The sequence below is a fragment of the Stenella coeruleoalba genome (genome assembly GCF_951394435.1).
Source record: "Stenella coeruleoalba genome assembly, chromosome: 6".
NCBI classification, from domain to species: Eukaryota; Metazoa; Chordata; class Mammalia; order Artiodactyla; family Delphinidae; genus Stenella; species Stenella coeruleoalba.
The window spans coordinates 8,920,635-8,938,690 of NC_137151.1; positions in this window are offsets into that span (position 1 = coordinate 8,920,635).

Sequence of the window (18,056 nt, forward strand, 5' to 3'; positions counted from 1 at the left end):
ATGGCTCGAATAAATCTAATTTAGTTTTTAAGGACATTTTTAGCTCTAAATAATGTGTAATTTTAGTTCTTAAAAGGCTATCTTGAAAAAGGTCAGCTGTGAGCAATGATTCTTCTGTCAAGAGCCTTTACTTCAGGTATGTATGTAAAGTGCCATAAAACTAGTGACTTCACTGTGTTCCTGCACACACACACACACACACACACACACACACACACACAGACTCACACACTGACTGCATAGCAGAGTGGAAAGATCATGCTGTAGACTCAACCTAACCCAGATTCAACCCAAAGCCTCTGAACGTACTAGCTATGTGACTTTACATGATATATTTAATGTCTCTGAACATCAAGTTTCCTTGCCTGCAAAACCTTTACACATTTATTGTACCAGTTTGAATAATGCTGACACTGTGTCTAGTAAATAGGTGTGTATCATATAGTGACCAATATTATCATCATCCATAGGCAGAAAGGATTTAGCATAGTGCCTTCTGCATAGATGCTATTTAAGAAATAGTGCCTAGTATTATAGTTATTACTCTTTTATCTTAGTATTAGGTGTGGATCATCAGATCAAACACCATGTATATAACTGACACAAAATGAATGAGAACTGCACAGTGTGATATAAACTAAAAACTGTTCTTATACAAATAGAACAGGTGAGTGGCATCTATGTCAGGACCACAAGACAGGACGCTTGTGGTAAAGGGTACTGATAAGAGGGTGATTCATATTGCATATAAAGCTCCTGGTACCAAGCTAAACCCACAATAGTTGCTTAATAAATAGTCACTATCATAGTCTCCATAGCCAGTATCAGACCTAATAACTTTATCCATTGGCTCAATTGTCCCTCATATCAATACTGATTACTTATGCTGCTTAAGTGGGTTAACTTTGCTTTAAGAGGGCAGCTTTCATTTTCAATAAGCCTCCTGGTATTTTGTTTTGTTTTTTCAAAGAAGTGTTTAGACCTTTATTGAGACAAGGCTTATCTAAAACAAACACAAGCCTGTACGAAGAAAAGCGTCTAGTGAAAGGGAAGAGATGTCTGTGTCAGAATCATGGTAAATACAGGCAGATTGGATGTTTGTTGCTGATGCTTCTCCCTGACATGGACAGTCCATACATCATTCTATAAGCATGCAGCGTTTAGGAGCTGACAATCACTGAACAAGCTCACTGCCAAGTGCAGACTGTGGGGCATAGACGTGACGGGATTTTTCTGTTAAGGAATTTCCTCCTCCATACACAGCTCTGAGACCTGGGACAACAATCTCTCCAATCTAAGAAGGTTGGTCTGCTTTAGCCAGGTTCAGTATTATACTTCTGAGAAAAATGACTGTAATACAGCTAATAGAGAATCAAGTAAGCTAGTTTAAAAGTATTTTGTTATGCGTTTGTTTATTTTTGTCATTGGTCATCTCTCATGTCCATCTAAGCCTGCTGTTAGGTTGAGATCCTGACAGCTGAACAAATTCACCCAAGATTCACTCTAAAAACACACATATATACTCCAAACAGAAGAACAAATAGAAATTTTCAAGTACTATTTGACGAAAGCTTAAGGATAAATTGTATTTCATGTACCATAGATTTAGAAGTCATCCTTCTGTGTGCCTACAAGAAATCAAGCATAAGGTCTTAAATAAATGAAGTACTTCTGCCTTTTCTCTTCTGAATGTGTTTGTTGATGTAGGTTTGTCAGCTATACACAGGAGAGCTCTAATACGTGAGATGTTTGATCCTTCGACTTGTGAGAAAGCAGTAGCCCATGTTTATGATTAAACACACAAAGTCATGGCCATTATGAATGAATTTCAGAGGTGTGGGCCCTCTAATTTTTTCATCATTTCTTTGATGACGTCCGAGACTCTGTTTTTAAGAGGCAACTACAAACTCCAGTACCCTTGGGGAATGAGCACCATGACTTAAGTTTATTCAGTATAAGTGAATATAAACCATCTTTACTGAAAATGGACACTGGTGAAAGAAAAAGGAGAAGAGAGAACAAGATGATAGAAGATGAAAAAGGGATGTGATTGAGAGAGTAAAAGTGATGATGAGGACTGAAGGAAAACTTCACTGTTATTTGGCAGCAAGAATTGAAGATTCTAATTTCAAAAAGTGAATTTCTGGCAATGTCATATGGCAAAAGGAACAAGTCTGATGACCCATATAAAATTTGCTATGGAAATCTTGACTGGCCTCCAGGAAAACTGAGAAGCTTAAAACCTTTAGGTTTCCTGACTTCTACCTTTGCTTACATTCCTATCTCTTCAACTCAAAGTGCACCCATAGAAGTCTCAAATGACCATCCACTAACCTTCATTAAAGCCATAACTGGTAGAGCTTTATGGAGCTCCCCTTGTCAAAGGTATTACTGATGCCTACTTTATATCAGATACCTACTTTATACCAGGTATTGCTACCTTTATACCAGGCATTACTACCAAACTTTATACCAGGTATTACTGATGCTTACTTTATACTTTATACCAATAGTATAATACTTAATACTACTTCCTGTTTCTAGGGAATCAATAATCAATAAGAAACAGTCTTTGTCCTCAAGAAGTTTGTAATCTACTATAGTAGAAACAGGTTAAAATAAAGAAGATATTAAATAAGTTTATTAAAAAAAAAAAAAGAAGCATGTGCTTAAAATGGACAATGTCTTTATTTCTCTTGGGTATATGCCAAAGAGTGGAATTGCTGGGTCATATGTTGACTACATTATTTAACCTTTGGAGGAACTGTCAGTTTCCCAAAGTGACAGTGCCACTTGCATTTCCACTATTAATATACATGGGTGCCTGTTTCTTCACAAATCCTTCAACATTTCTTATTATTTATATTCCTGATTATAGCCATATTAAAGGATATGAAGTGGTGTCTCACACTTATGATTTGCATTTCCTTAATGGTGAATGACATTGAGTATACTTTCATGTGCTTTTTGTTGCAGACGGGGGAAATAGTCTGTTGAGAATTCCTTTCTATCCAACAAAAAGACATTCCAATTTTATTTTGTTGACTGATTAAAATATTTTGACCATGTACCATCTCTATATATACTTATATAGCTTCTAGCTATAAAGTATATGTTTATGCTACTGAATTACTCATTTAGTAGCATATTTATATATTTCACAATAGTTTAAAATTATTTAAAATTTATAAAACTTAGCAAGTATATAAAAGAAAGATAAAAATATACAGAAGTTCTAATATTCACTTCTTCCATCTCAAGCAATAGAGCTTACTCCTTGGGTATTACCAGATAAATGTGAAACTTTTTGTTTAGAAAGGTGTATTTTAATTTTCAGTATGAAATCCAGAAAATATGTCAAATTCCAAAGGGGATCCATATTTAATAATGGAATTTAGTCAACCTGAGATGTTAATAGAAAATGATTTGAGTGCTGGAGACCTGTTTGACACACTTTAAACAAAAGAGATTTGATAGCCACACATTTCTTAATTCACTTGCATTTATCCTGCTACTGCATAGCCTCCTTTATTTTTAAGGATCAAGCTATGACAAAACAGAAAACAGGATCTGGCCACGCTCAATTATACACTTCGGCTGTTTAATTTTCTGGCTTTAGTAAAAAATGATTTGTATGCTACTTGAAATGTATCCTTCATGATTATCCGGTGTAAAAAGTAATAATAAGATAAAGTTCTGTTTTTCCTTGATTGATCAAAGGAAGGACAGATTGCTGAAGGGCTCAAAGATGATTCGCTCCATCTCCCTTTATCCTTCATATATGTTAAAAAACAAAACAAACAAAGACTCCTCATATTTCATAAACTAGTATCCAAATTCCTCTCATTACTTCATTTGATCATACCTTCAACTTGTAATACAGTAGAAGGAAAAAGTGTGCAACTTCCATTATATAAAGGAAGGAATTAAAGATAACGAAAAACTGGTGGTGGGAGCATGCACCACATCCTGAGCCCCAAGCCTGGGCCAAGGCCTCCTGCGGGCTGTGGTGGCGCTGCTTGGTGCTTAGGGACCACCTTCCTGAGTCAAAACGCAAAGCCTGCTGTGGCTGCTGGCAATACTCCCCAGGTTTTGAAGGCCTGCTGGGATGGAGGAGAAGAAACAGCAGGTAGCAGGTGAGGTCCCTGAGAAGGACACGGCAGCACCCAGATCATCCAGCTGCTTAAGTGAGCCAAGTCCAGCATCTCTAAAGATGAGTCAGAAGAGGCTGAGCGAATTTTGCATGATGCTCTTCATCTTGCTTGTCAGAATGACAACAAGAAGCACGTCAGTTACACTTAAAATAACTTAAAAATACAGATGAATAAAAATGAACATTTGTTAGTTACACTGCACTACATGTAGGTACTTTAGCAATCTTTAAAAAATTCTACCTAGGGCTTCCCTGGTGGTGCAGTGGTTGAGAGTCCACCTGCCGATGCAGGGGACATGGGTTCGTGCCCCGGTCGAGGAGGATCCCACATTCCGCGGAGCAGCTGGGCCCATGGGCCATGGCCATTGAGCCTGCGCATCCGGAGCCTGTGCTCTGCAACGGGAGAGGCCACAAGAGTGAGAGGCCTGCGTACCGAAAAAAAAAAAAAATTCTAATCTAGACTGTGTGAATTAGCTATTTCTCCCCCATTTTACAGAAGGGAAAACAGAGTTAAAATGAAACATCACAAAATGAAAAGCAACCAACCCAAAATACCTGCCAAACACCTGCTAGGTGCCAGGCACTATTATAGAAATCAGAGGTAAGGAGATGATGGGAAGGTGACATCACAAAAATAACAGGAGTATTTATTTATGTATTTATAAATTTATTTATCTCTGTGTGTGTGTGTGTGATGTGAACTTGAGCAGTGTTAACTATAGTTATCATGTTGTATGTTACATCCCTAGTATTTATTTATCTTATAACTGGAAGTTTGTACCTTTGACTGCTTTTCTCCAATTCCCACTTTCTCCACCCCTGCCTGTGGTAACCATAAGTCTGATCTACTTTTCTATGAGTTTTTATTTTGTCCTGTTTTATTTTACTTTGTTTTTTTCTTTAGACTCCACATATAAATGAGATCATACAATATTTGTCTTTCTTTGTCTGACTTATTTCACTTAGCATAATGCCTTCAAGGTTCATCTGTGTTGTCACAAATGGTAGGATTTCCTCATTTTTTATGGCTGGATAATATTCTATTGTATACAAACCATGGCTTCTTTACCCATTCATCCACAGATGGACACTTAAGTTGTTTCTAGGTCTTGGCTATTATAAATGATACTGCTATGGACATGGGGGATGGGTGCAGATATCTTATTGAGTTTTGTTTTCATTACCTTTGGATATGTTCCCATAAGTGAAATTGCTGGATTATATGGTAATTCTACATTTAATTTTTTGAGGGTTCTCCATGCTGTTTTCTACTGAGCATGCATAAAATGCTGCCTTCTGAGGGATTAGGAAAAATCACAAAATGAGAATTCAGCACTGTGAATTTCACACTGTGAAGTTAACAGAGAGAAATTATAACAAAGAATCAGACAGAAATTATGGAGCTGAAGAATACAATGAATAATTTTTTTAAAAAAAATGCAATAAAGTATCCACAGCAGACTTGATAAAATAGAAGATAGAACCTGTGAAGTCACAGGCAGTTCATATGAAATTATTCAGACAGAGGAGACAAAGGGAAAAAAAATGAAATAAGTGAAGAAAACCTACATGAATTATGGGACACGATAAAAAGAAACAATCTACATATTACTGGAGTCTCAGAAGGAGAAGAGGGGGAGAAAGGGGGGAAGAAAGCTTATTTAAATGAATAATAGCTGAAATTTTCAAAATCCGGGGAGAGATTTGGAGATCCAAGCTCATGAAGTTCATAAGCTTCCCAAAAGTCTCAACAAAAAAGATCTTCAAGATATATTATAAGAAAACTCTCTAAAATCAAAATCAAAAAGAGAATTTTAAAAGAAGGAAGAAAAAAATAATTCCTCACATACAAGGGAATGACTGGATTTCACTGGATGTCTCAGCAGAAATCCTTTAGGCAAGGAGAGAGTAGGATAATATATTCAAAGGAAAAAAACAAACAGACAGTCAAGAATATTTTACTTGGCATAGCTGTCTTTCAGAAATGAAGAAGAGAGATAAAATTTTCACAAACTGAGGCTGAGGGAGTTAATCACCACTGCAACTGGTTAACAGGAAATACTAAAAGGAATTTTTCCAGCTGAAATAATAGGATGCTAGTTAGTAACATAAAAACATTTGAAAATATAAAACATGCTCATAAGGGAAAGTATATAGTCAAATTCAGAATACTCTAATACTGTAATATTGTGATTTGTTAATCACTGACCTACAGTATGAAGATAAAAGGACAGAAGCATTAAAAGTAAATATAGCTACAATATTTTGTTAATAGATATATAATATAAAAATATGTAAATTACCATATCAGAAACAGAAATTGTGAGGAATAGATAAAAGAGTAGAATTTTTCTATGTGATTGAAGTTAAGGTTTTTTCAGCATAAAATAGACTGTTATAACTATAAAATGATTTATGTAAGCCTCATGGTAACCACAAAGCAAAAACCTACAAAAGTAGACACATAGAATATAAAGAAAAGGGAATCAAAGCATACCACTATGGGATATCACCAATTCAGCAAGAGAAGAAGAAAAGAACAATGAACTACAAAACAGCCAGAAAACAATCCATAAGATGATATTATGTCCAATACTATTGATAATTACTTTAAAAGTAAATGAACTAAATTCTCCAGTAAAAGGCATAGAGTTGCTGAATGAATTAAAAAAAAAAAAAAAGACCTAACTATATTCTACTAACAGGAGACTCACTCTCACTTCAGCTTGAAGGACAAAACAGACAATGAAAGTAAAGGAATAGAAAAAGATATTCTCTATAAACAGAAACCAAAAAGAGGCAGGGTTAGCTATACTTAGAGAAGTAGAGTTTAAGCTAAAAACTGTAATAAGACATAAAGAAAGTTATAATACAATGATAAAGAGTTCAATTTATAAAGAGGATATAAAAACTGTTCGTGTATATGCTCCTAATATTGGAGCACCTAAATATATTAAGCAAATACTAACAGATCTGAAGGGAGGAATAGATAACAATATAATAATAGTAGGGGACTTCAATACCCCCTTTCAACAATGGATAGACTAGTCAGACAGAAAATCAATAAAGAAATAAGAACTTGAACCACACTTTATACCAAGTGAACATAACAGACATATACATAACATTTCATCCAACAGCAAGAGAGAACATATTTTCTCAAGGACACACGAAATGCTCTTCAGGGTAGATCATATATTAGGTCACAAAAGAAGTCTTAGGAAATTTAAGAAGATTAAAATTATACCAAGTATCTTTTCCAGCTACAATGATATAAAACTAGAAATCAATAACAGGAAGAAAACTTGAAAATTCATGAATATATGGAAAACAAACAACACATTACTAAACAACCAATGGGTTAAAGAAGAAATCAAAAGGAATTTTTTTTTAAATCTTGAAACAAATGAATATGAAAAGGCAACAAACCAAAGCTTATGGGATGCAGCAAAAGCAGTGCTCAGAGGGAAGTTTGTAGTCATAATGTCTACATTAAGAAAAAATAAAGACCTCAAATAAACAACCTCACTTTACACCTCAAGGAACTATAAAAAGAAGAACAAGCTAAGCACAAAATAGGAGAGGGAAGGAGATAATAAAGACCAGAGCAAAAATAAATATAACAGTGATCAGCAAAACAATAAAAAACATCAACAAACCTAGGCATTAGATACATGAAAATATAAAAAAAAGATTGACAAAAATTTAGCTAGATTGTCTTAAAAAAGAGAGAGAATCAAATAAATAAAATTAGGAATGAAAGGGAGATGTTACAATACTAACTCAGAAATGCAAAGACTCATAATATACTATTATAAAACATTATATGCCAACAAATTGAATGGATAAATTCCCAGAAACTTACAACCTGCCAAGACTAAATCAGGAAGAAATAGGAAATCTGAACAGAATAATAATGTGTAAGGAGTTTGATTCAGTATTCAAAAACCTCCTAACAAAGAAAAGACTCAGAACTGATAGATTTACTGGTGAATTATATTAAACATTTAAAGAAAAATTAACACCAGTCTTTCTCAAACTCTTCCAAAAACTTAAAAGGATGGAACACTTCCAAAATCATTTTACAAGGCCACATTCACTCTGAAGCCAAAGCCAGGCAAGGACACTATAAAAAACAAACAAACAAGCAAAAACAAACAAACATAAAAACTATAGGCCAATATCCTTGATGAATATAAATATAAAAATCTTCAACAAGATACTAGCAAACCCGAATTCAATAGCACATTAAAAGGATCATACATCATGATCAAGTGACATTTATCCCATAGATGCAATTATGGTTCAGATCTGGAAATCAATCAGTGTGATACACCACATTAGCAAAATGAAGGATAAAAATTATATGATCATCTCAACAAAAGTAAAAAAAAGCATTTAACAAATTTCAACATCATGATAAAAACTTTAAACAAATTATGTATAGAAAGAATGCACCTCAACATAGTAAAGACCACAAATGACAAGCCCACCACAAACTTCATGCTCAATGATGAAGAAATGAAAGCTTTTCCTCTAAGTTCAAAAACAAGACAAAGGTACCCACTCTTGCCACTTCTATTCAACAGAGTACTGGAATTCCCAGCCACAGTAATTAGGAAAAAAATATCCAACTCAGAAAGGAAGAAGTAAAATTGTCCACATTTACAGATTACATGGTATATAGACAGAAGACCTGTTAGAACTAATGAACAAATTCCATAAAGTTTCAGGATACAAATCCAATATACAAAAATCAGTTGCATTTCTATACACTAACAATGAATTATCAGAAACATAAATTAAGAAAATAATCCCATTTATAACAACATCAAAAACAACTAAATATTAGGAATAAATTCAACCAAAGGGATAAAAGACCTGTACACTTTAAACATAAGATATTAATGAGGAAATTGAAGACATAGATAAATAGAAAGATATTCCCATTTTCATGCATTGGAAGAATTCACATTCTTAAAATGTCCATACTACCCTAAGCAATCTATAAATTCACTGAAATTCTTATCAAAATTCCATTGGTATTTTTCTAATAAGTAGGAAAAAACTATACTAAAATTCATATGAAACCACAAAAGACACTGAGTAGCCAAAGCAACCCTGAGAAAGAACAACAAAGTTGAAGGCATCACACTGTCTTTTATTTTTTTTAATTAATTTTTATTGGAGTATAGTTGCCTTACAATTTTGTGTTAATTTCTACTGTACAGCAAAATGAATCAGTTATACATATACACGTCCCCTCTTTTTTGGATTTCCTTCCCATTTAGTCACCACAGTGCATTAATTAGAGTTCCCTGTGCTATATAGTATGTTCTCATTAGTATTAATTTTATAGTATCAATAGTGTATATATGTCAATCCCAATTCCTCCCACCCCCCTTTCCTCCTTGGTATCCATACATTTGTTCTCTATGTCTGTGTCTCTATTTCTGCTTTGCAAATAAGACATCTATACCATTTTTCTAGATTCCACATATATGTGTTAATATAGGATATTTGTTTTTCTCTTTCTAACTTATTTCACTCTGTATGACACTCTCTAAGTCCATCCATGTGTCAACAAGTGACCCAATTTCGTTCCTTTTTTATGGTTGAGTAATATTCCATTGTATATATGAACCACATCTTCTTTATCTATTCCTCTGTTGATGGACATTTAGGTTGTTTCCATGTACTGGCTCTTGTAAATAGAGCTGCAATGAACATAGGGGTGCATGGGTTTTTGAATTATGGTTTTCTCTGGGTATATGCCCAAGAGTGGGATTGCTGGGTCATATGATAGTTCTATTTATAGATTCTTAAGGACCCACCATACTGTTCTCCATAGTGGCTGTATCAATTTACATTCCCACCAACAGTGCAGGAGGGTTCCCTTTTCTCTACACCTTCTCCAGCATTTATTGTTTCTAGATTTTTTGATGATGGTCATTCTGATCAGCGTGAGGTGATACCTCATTGTGGTTCAATTTGCCTTTCTCTAATGATTAGTGATGTTGAGAATCTTTTCATGTGCCTTTTGGCCATCTGTATGTCTTCTTTGGAGAAATGTCTATTTAGGTTTTCTGCCCATTTTTTGATTGGATTGATTGTTTTTTAGATATTGATCTGCAGGAGCTATTTGTATATTTTGGAGATTAATCCTTTGTCAGTTGCTTCATTTGCAAATGTTTTCTACTATTCTGAAGGTTGTCTTTTCATCTTTTTATGGTTTCCTTTGCTGTGCAAAAGCTTTTAAGTTTAATTAGGTCCCATTTGTTTCTTTTTATTTTTATTACTCTAGGAGGTGGGTCAAAGTAGATCTTGCTGCAATTTATGTCAAAGAGTGTTCTGCCTATGTTTTCCTTGAAGAGTTTGATAGTGTCTGACCTTACATTTAGGTCTTTAATCCATTTGGAGTTTATTTTTGTATATGGTGTTAGAGAGTGTTCTAATTTCATTCTTTTACATGTAGCTGTCCAGTTTTCCCAGCACCACTTACTGGAGAAGCTGTCTTTTCTCCATTGTATATTCTTGCCTCCTTTGTCATAGATTAGGTGACCATAGGTGCATGGGTTTTTCTCTGGATTTTCTATCCTGTTCCATTGGCCTATATTTCTGTTTTTGTGCCAGTACCATACTGTCTTGATTACTTTAGTTTTGTTTCTGATTTTACACTACATTACAAAGCTATAGTAATCTAAAAAATATGGTGTATATGGTGCATAAAAACAGACACGTGGATCTATGGAACAGAATAGAGAGCCTAGATATAAACTGAGCATGTATGGTTAACTAATCTTTGACAAGAGTGCTGAGAACAAAAAATGGGGAGAGAATAGTCTCTTCAATAAATGGTGTTGCAAAAACTGGATACACATATGCAAAAGAATAAAACTGGACGCTTATACCCTTCACATAAGTTAACTTGAAATAGATTAAAGACTTGAATGGAAGACCTGAAACCATAAAACTCCTGGAAGAACACATAGAAAAGAAGCTCATTGACACTGGTCCTGGCACAGATTTTTTGGATATGACATTAAAAGAACAAGAAAGAAAAATGAAAATCAACAAGTGGAACGATATTAAACTAAAAAGCTTCTGTACAGCAAGGAAACAATCAACAAAGTGAATAGTCAACCTACGGAATGAGAGAAATATTTTCAAACCGTGTATCAGATAAGGTATTAATATTAAAAAATAGGTAAGAAACTTATACAACTCAAAAGCAAAAACAAGCAACATGATTTAAAAATATTTAAAGGACTTGAGTAGAGATTTTTCCAAAGAAGACATATACATGGCCAAGAGGAACATGAAAAAGTGCTCAGCATCACTAACCATCAGGAAATTTCAAATCCAAGAGAATGGCTTTTATCAGAAAGATAAGAGATAACAAGTGTTGTAGAAGATGTAAAGAAAAGGGAAGTCTTTTGTCCCCTTGGTGGGAATGTAAATTAGTATGACCATTATGGAAAACAGGGGAAAAAAATAAAACAGAACTACTATATGATCCAGTAATCCCACTTCTAGGTATGTATTCGAATTAAATGAAATCAGTATTTTGAAGAATATCAGCACTCCCATGCTTATTGTAGCATTATGCACAATAGCAAAGACATGGAAACAACACAAATGTTTGTTGATGGATGAACTGATAAGGAAGATGTGATATATGAATATGTATATACATATATATGTGTGCTTGAGAAAGAAGAAAATCCTGACATTTTCAACAACATGGATTAACCTAGAGGATGTTCTGCTAAGTAAAATTAAACAGAGGAAAAAAAATACTGTAAGATCTCACTTACATGTGGAATAAAAAAAAAAATGTAGAGCTCATAGAAACAGAGAGTAAAATGATGATTACCAGGAGTTAGGGGATGGGGGAGTTGGGGAGACACTGGTCAATGGTGACAATTGTTCAGTTATAAGATGAATAAGCTCTGGGAATCTAATGTACAGCATGGTGACCAAAGTCAAGAATACTTTGTTTTGACTTGAAATTTGCCAAGAGAGTAGACTTTAAATGTTCTCACCACATATACACAAAAAAGGTAATTAAGTAAGGTGTTGAATCTGTTAATTAACCTGATCATGGTAATCATTTCACAAACTATACACATGTCAATTCATCACATTTTACTATATATATATATATATATATATATATATATATACATACATACATATATATACACACATACATACACATTTTCTGACCAATTTTACCTCAATAAAGCTAAGACATTTTTAAATGAATTAATAAAAATAGAAATATGGGCATGAGTAAGATAGACTAAATCCCTGATTTCACTTACATCTTTGACGGATAATAAACAAATAAAATAAGAAATATGTAATATAATCTCAAATGAAAATAGGTGTTTTGCAAGAAAATAAAGCAGGGAAAGAAGCTAGAAACTGACTGAAGTGTGAATGAAGGCACAATTTTTTGTATAATGGGGTCAATACATCTTCGAGGAGGCATTTATACAAACATCGGAATACAAACATCGGAATAAAACATCAGCCTTGCTTAGCTGATGTTTTAGTAATGGTAGCAGTAAGTACAAAGACCTTAGAGCCTGAGTAAGCAATTAACCTGTCATTTTGAGAAAGAGCAAGAAAATTGGTATAGCGGGGGTGGAACAGGAAGTCTAAACCATGTAGAATTTTGAAGGCCAAGGTAAGGACTTAAGCTTTAATTATATTTGTGGTATAAACAGTTGGAGGTTGTGAACTGTGGAGAGATATGATCTTATTTAAGATTAAAAACATATCATTCAGGAGTAGAAACAGGGAAAGACTTTGAGGGCTCTTTAAATAAAAGATGATGCTGTTGAAAAGTGGGCATCCATGAAACAGAGTGGAAAGTAGTACATTTAGATCTAATAAAGGAAGAAGTGACCAAATCCATTAATCAGTTCAATTTGTGGTATGGTAGATATGGGAAAACCAAAAATAGCTCATTCTTATTTTAGTTTTGCTTTCCTTCTTTTTTTTTTTTTTTTTTTTGTTTGTTTGTTTGGGTTTTTGACCTGAGCAACTGGGGAAATGGTATGCCTAATAAATGATCTGGGGAAAATGGGAGAAAGAGTAGATCTTTGGAGTTAGTGAGATGAAAAAATTCTGTTTGGGGCATGGTCAATTTAAATTGTCTCTTAGCCATGCAAGTAATAATGTAGAGCAGGCAGAAGAATATGCTATAATTCATTAATTCCAATGCTCATTTTTCTTTCACACTTTAATATCATTGTAAAATAGGAATGCCTCATCCAAATGATGTTCTTTTCCATCACTGGTAGCCAGGTGGTGGCCATGATGTCCTTGTCATTGTTAGATCATGGGTGAACTTATTAGTCAAGCTGTTCATATTTTTAGGACTTCAATTAAGTGCTATGCAATGTTAGTCCTTTGTTATATAAATGCCTTTCCTTTAGTTACAGATATCTTTGAAACTCTTTAGCATATAAATAGCATTTAAGCCATAGGAGTGGATGAGATGCCCCATGGCATCAGTATAGACAGGAAGACAATAAGATCAAACATCAGCCCTGTGGCATGCCAACATTTAGAAGTCATAAAGACAGGGTTAACCCACAAACTAAGGACTGACTATTGAACTTGGCAACATGTAAGCCCTTAGTAACCCTGACAAAATCAGGAACAGTTCTGTGAGAGAGGCAGAAACAAAGCCCAACTGATGTGACTTGGAGATGAGGAAATAGAGTGACAGAAGGAAACCTGTTTGAGGAATTTGACAATAAGGGTGATCAGAGAACATAGATGAGGAGTGTGTTCAGAGACAGATTTTGCTTTAAGATGGAAACTGTTTATAAACTGCTTATAATAACCTAAAGAAAAGAGAAAAACATGATATATAAAAGAAAGGGAGTAATTAGGAGAAAAAAGTTGTTAAGTAGAGGGGGGATGTGAGTTTCAGCGAGTGGGATTGGTGTTAGAAAGAAAAGGAACAATGCTGCTTTAGTTGCATCAAAGAATTTTCTTAGCATTGAGTAGAGGACAGGTCATCAGTCTTTGCTAAGGGTAGGCAGAGTGATCTAAAGGGCAATGGACTATACACTAAAGTATTCCAGGCCTCCAGCACCGTCCCCTGTCAAGTGCATGTTACACCAGAAGCCTTTACCTAATGCTTGGGACACTACAGAGACCAGGGTAGTTGAGATGTCGGGATAGTTGGAACAATTCAGAAGAGTCTACCAGAAAAGATGCTATGATTGCTTTCCATCAGACTGTTGTCAGCAGCATTCTCTCATCCTTGTGCCAGTGTGTCTCTGTACACCACCCCCACCAGCACCCCAATTTATTTAATTAGCAACAGTAAAAAGCCCTGCGGGAGGAGAAACCATGAGTTCCACTCCACATGGCTTGCTGCATGCCAATAGCTTGTACATCAGGATAATTTGGAACACAGTTGGTGCCCTGAATCTCCTGGTGCGACTTTCTTCAGGGTGTGATGTCTGCCCTAACACAACCTGGCACCCCACGAAGCCACCAACTGTTGTTCTTTAGAAAAATCTATGAAAGCCTGGGACTCAGGGCATGTCAATACCATACATCTGCAGAGAATTAGAAAATGTGAGAGAACATTACTGAGATCTGCTAAACAGAGGATTGGGGATTTCTTTTCTTTCTTGAGTAACTTAAGATATATGCTGTATGTATGTTTCTGTCAATTGCTATCCAGTCAATCCTGTAGATACTTGTGGAATGTCAACATTTCAGGTATGGCTTTATCCTTGAGGGGTTCATAGCCTAGTGACAACATTGATACTTAAACAAGTAATTGTCTCAGGAGAGCCAAATTAGGAGAAACTTCAATTTTCAGAGTTCCATAGTAGAATGAAACAACCACTATCTCAACATCAAGCAGGTAGCCTGGGACTCTGATTCTGTATTTGGTTTTGAAGGAGATGGAGGGTGGAATATTTCGGAAATTCCAGAAAGAGAGAACAAGCATTTTCAAAACTCAGAGATATAAAATGACAACACGTTGGAGAACTGTGACCTTTTCAATTTATCCCTCTTCTGAAAATGAATTGGATCAAAAAGTGCTCAAGTTTCATTTTTCTGTCATCTAACCCAGGCACTTGTTAGTAAAAGATGTACAGGAGGTGTGGTCAACACGGAGATGTCTTATCTCATCCCCATTCAAGAGAGGGTCTCTGCCCAGCTGCAGAGGTGCCATCAGCAGACAGCATCAAGCTACCATCCCTTCTGGGTTGTGCTTCAGCTGCAGAGAGTAGCTTCCCCTGATGGCATGCTCTTCGTGGGGTAGCTCCCATGTGGGCTCTGAGCAAGGTTGGGGTATCCCAGCCCAGCCCTTTGATTCTGCATGAGACAACTCCACCAGCCACTCTTCACTCCAGAGTTTCCCACCAGTTTGGCTGAGGTTTTGTGGGCCTGCATTATAATTCAGATTTTCCTTTCACAGGTATTGATCCCTACCAACAACTTCCACTTTGAACCCTGTGTCAATGTATGTTTCTGGAAAGCCCAAACTGCCCCAAGGGAGTGGGTTGTTGGCAGTCTTTGAGCTATGCGATGCCCTGTAGGAAAATCTCTTTTGTTATGTATGTAGTATTGCTTTTGTTTTCAGTGGTATTCAATTTTTCTTAGTGAATTTATGATTTAAACTGTCTTTCACAACATATTTCTATTAGTATGTGAGGTGATTTTTTTTTTTTAACGTTAGAGGCAGCTGAAATTAGGGCATTGAAGGGCTGAGATGGGAAGGAAAGACCATTTTAGGAATTAAAAAACTGTGAAAAAGAAGAGGCCTAAATGGAGTAGCCAGGTCAGGAATCAGGTCATTCCATGGATGGGGTAAGTGCAAAGAGCCAGAATGGGGGAGATAGGGATAGGAATAGAGTATGCTGCCTACTGGGGTAAGGTAGGAGCTAATCTCATAATGCCATGATACAGTGCCTTGTACATAGTAAGAACACAATTAATAGTGACAATTTATTATTATTTTCTATTGTTTTCATTATACGGATTATCAGAAATAGAAGAAAGAGAGAAAGAGTGATGAAGACAAGCTTCAAGTACTCTGCAACTTTGCCTAAGGACAGTCTTCTTGCTCATACAAACTGCAGAAGAAATGCTTAGCATCAGTAGTTAAGCAGAAATAACTGAATAAATCTACTATAATTTTCAGGAAAGTCTTTACACAAATGTAAACATGGGGAAATAAGAAAAAGAGATTAGGTATGATAATAAAACTTGAGATAGCGAGCATCTGAGAATAAATGATGATTCATTCTTTTAATTACAGTACAGATCAGAATTGATTCAGGCCATCTGCAGAGGAGGCATGCGAAGAAAAGGAGAAGAGGGGTGTGAATAGCAAAACAATTTCAAAGGCAGCAAGGTAAACAGATGAAAGGTTGGAAAAATATTGAATTTGAAATAAACATTCAAGGAATTAAAAAGCTATGGAAAAATACTTCTCTCACCTGTATAGATAACTAAGTCTGCTTAAAAGGAGTGTGCTTATATCAATATAGGCCAATATCTGTTCTCTTAAGAGACATTAACCAGGCTCTTTTTCTGTTAAAGAATTTTTCATGTGTTGTCAGGCAAGTAGCTCCAGAACATATTTATTCTAAGCCTAAAGTTATAATCAGTAGAACTGGAAGCATCTAGGACACGATTTAATCCAATCCATTTTGAAATTGATGATACAGGGTCCAAGGGTAATAAAGTGGTTTATATTAGGCGACAGAGATAGTAGAATCAGGATGAGAATTCAGGTCCTGAAACCCAGGCCAGCACACTTTAAAATATCACAAGATAGATAAAAATTATCAGTTAATTGCAACTAAGAAGAAGTTCCATTTCTTTGTCATAGGTAACAAAATTATCTTTGTCCCAAAGAGTGGAATAAAATAATTCAGGGGTATGATAAACTAGGGGGTGGGAGAAACAACAGATTTGTAACTTTGTTGGTTTCTGTGATGTAAATATTCACAGATTTGTTCACCATGAACAATTTCAACCTATTAAAGTGACATCACTGGACATGAGTTTGAAAGAGATGTGGATAAACAGCAATAATCAGAATCATCCAGGCTATTTTACTTGATCTATAGCAATCGTCTTCATCCCCTCTTGCTTTCTCAGATTCCTTGTGTGATCAAAGAAAGTATTCCTTGTAGGTTACAAATAAGGTTAACTAGAGAAGAATCAAATGTTGCTACTGCAAAGAATCTGTAGCACTCATCCTTAATGTGAATCACTTGCTTTTCAGGTCCTTAGTAAACAGGTGGGAAGGACAAAATTGTTCCACATTTTCAGGAATTAGGATACAAGGTAATATGTTTGAGAATCATATCTCAGTTTGTTCTTTAGAGTGCCAGATCCATGAAAGTTGTGTCATTTAACATCTTAAGCTAATGACAACTTTCATCACATAATAGAGCTTTTCTAGTCTTCCCCTTAATAGAGGAGGACCAGAACTCTGTGTACAAAGCATCCTGGCAAGATGAGAATTAGAATCCTGTCTCCTGACTTCCAAACACTCTCAAATCCACTCCTCTCTATCGACTTAAGTAGACTTTTGTTTCTAGGAATGGCAATAAGTTTCCATGAAACCATTATTGTCTCCCAGAAACAAGAGGATCTGGAATTGTTTTTTCACTATGGGAGAATCTTAATACCAACTGTGCCCTAAATCCATAGCTCAAGCCTCTGGGTCCAACATCTCAGTCTTGAATTCTATTATCTCAGTGGGGCATTGTTTCCTTCATGTGTTCATCCCCTGATTCACTTATAAAATATATATTATACAGTAACAAAATTTCAAAACTAGCACTCAGGGTGTTCATAGTCTAAAATGGAAGGCAAACAAGTCAAAAGAAAAACAACAACA